Source organism: Myotis davidii, unplaced genomic scaffold (assembly GCF_000327345.1).
Source record: "Myotis davidii unplaced genomic scaffold, ASM32734v1 scaffold277, whole genome shotgun sequence".
NCBI lineage: Eukaryota > Metazoa > Chordata > Mammalia > Chiroptera > Vespertilionidae > Myotis > Myotis davidii.
This window is the reverse complement of record NW_006289214.1, coordinates 4,107,274-4,109,733: the sequence shown is the minus strand read 5'-3', so window position 1 is coordinate 4,109,733 and position 2,460 is coordinate 4,107,274.

Below are 2,460 nucleotides of genomic sequence, written 5' to 3'. Positions count from 1 at the left end.
AATACAGAGGTAGATGTTGGCTTCTAAAGAAGAATTTATGAATAGGGGGTCTTAAGAAGGAAGAAAGCTCGAGTATGATATGTGAATATTTCATATAAGACAAGTCAGTTTCTTTCAAAAGGCTTCCTTTTGATGACTTATAAAACATCAAAGAATGACTTTCAAACTTCAGATGGATTCTATTACTAAAATGAAGGTGATAAAATTGGAAGCTATTTCTGTTTCATAGATTCACCTTATCAATTCAAATGATCAACTAAAGTTAAGGCTATACATTGATTGTTTAGCGTTTAAGTTTATATTTCACATTCTGGAAAAATATTCATTGAATTGTCACTTCCCAATAAATTGTCTATTAATCTCTTTTATTACCCATTTATTTTTCCCATTTTAATGTTTTGTTGCAGTTTTGTATAATTTTGGTTTGTTATCAGTATTAACATTCTGTCAGAAGACAACAAATAGAGTTCTTATGTTTAGTTTGTGGGTAAGCCAAAACGAATTTGAACTCCATGTTCTGAGAACACCACATCATGTATTTTGGCCTCATTTTCTCATATGTAAAATTGGGTCAAAAAATACCTTCCTTTCTCACTTTTAAGTTAAAATGGGATAAGGCAGTGTATATAAGAGCACATTGTAAATGATAAAATCCTGTGTAAATAAACTATTAAAAGTTTACAGACCTTAGCATAGTGCCATTGGCATGTAATAAATTACAAATGCTTGTGTTTATGGCGATGATGATTACACTCTTCAGCAGATGGTGGGAGCATTCGTGAAATAACTATAGTTCACTTGCGAGCTGATTTAGGGACTCATTAATGTTTTTATTAGTAATTCAATCAAGGTCAAGCAGTGCTTGCAAGAACTACTCTGAAATTTGATAAATTGTTGCCTAAGGTTTTTAAAATTGTATGTAGGGGAAACTATAGCTTAAGCAAGAACTAATGATGTTTTTTACCTTAAATTTAGAGACAAGAATGAATTGGTTTTATTTATAGACAAAGCATCGGTTTTGTCACAAGCCTTTCTATGGTGGATACTCATCTAAACCTCCTTGACCTCTGTTTTCCATATTTATAAAATGAATTTTAATATTCACCTTTTGGGAAAAGAATGTTACAGGAAATATAAAATTAAATAATGAATAAAAATATATTTTCTAAATTATAAATTGCTAATTGAACATGTATTACTACAACTAAAGATATTGACTTCAATAAAATATGTCTAAGCTATTACAAATGAATTTCTCTTTAAGAGAAAATGTACTACTACCAATAATGTAGACCAATTTCAAGCAAGACAAAAATAGATAAGATGATTTTTATAGCCTTACCATTATGCCTAGCTCTATTTTCCTATATTTTCCCCTTTCAGGTATCATTTTTAGGTCTCAAAATATTTCTAGGCAGCTGCCTTGTTAGATAAAGTTGATATAATAATATCAACTTGTAATAATTAAATAAACTCTTTGCTTACCAAAGAATATGAATTGAACTCATGAGTCTTTTATCATTCAAATATGCCTTAGGTTAAATCTAGAGATAATCACAAAATTTAAACTGAACCTTAAATTGTATTTGAAAATATACACAGATTTTAGGTATCTATGCATTCTAAGTAACATTAACATTTTTGATAGATGTATAATCACACAGGGTGATATCACCTTACACATTTTCAAAGGGCTTATTTGTTGTTATTTTAATCAGCCTTACTGAAACTCTAGGAAGCATACACTTGAGTTAAATTCCTGGCAAATGTAATTTGTGCAGTAGCTTCATGTTTCTTTTTCTAACATTTTCCTTGAGACACAATGCCAAATTGTGAGGTGATGTATGCCAGGGATAAAGAGCTGAACTCTCCCCAAAAAGAAATTGAAATTTCTTGTCTCAGACTTTGAAGAGATAGCTACACTAATAAAAGAGAAACATGCAAATTGACCATCCCTCCGCTATGCCCACCAGCCAATCAGAGTGATATGCAAATTAACCCAACAACGGTGGCAGTTAATTTGCATACACAGGCGCGAAGATTGAAGACAGCATAGAAGGAAGCCAAGTGCTGAAGAAGGGAGCAAAGTGGTGGAGAAGGGAATGGAGCTGAGGCAGCGGAGATGGGAGCAGAGCTGAGGCAGCGGACCCAGGAGGGTGTGAGGCAGCAGAGACAGGAGGGAGCAAAGTTGTGGAGAAGGGAGGGAGCTGAGGCAGCAGAAATGGGAAGGAGGGAAGTAGCGGAGAAGGGAAGGGAGGGAGCGAGGCAGCTAGATGGGAGGGAGGGAGGCGGCGAAGATGGGAGGGAGCCGAGGTGGCCGAGACGGGAGGGAGTCAAGGCGGCTGAGTCAGGAGGGAAGCCCGCCTCAGTAGGCTTCACTCCTTTCTCTGCTTTTCTCCAGCCTCAGGAAGCCCTATTATTGCAGGAATCTTCCTGCAATGGGCCTCTAGTCATTAATAA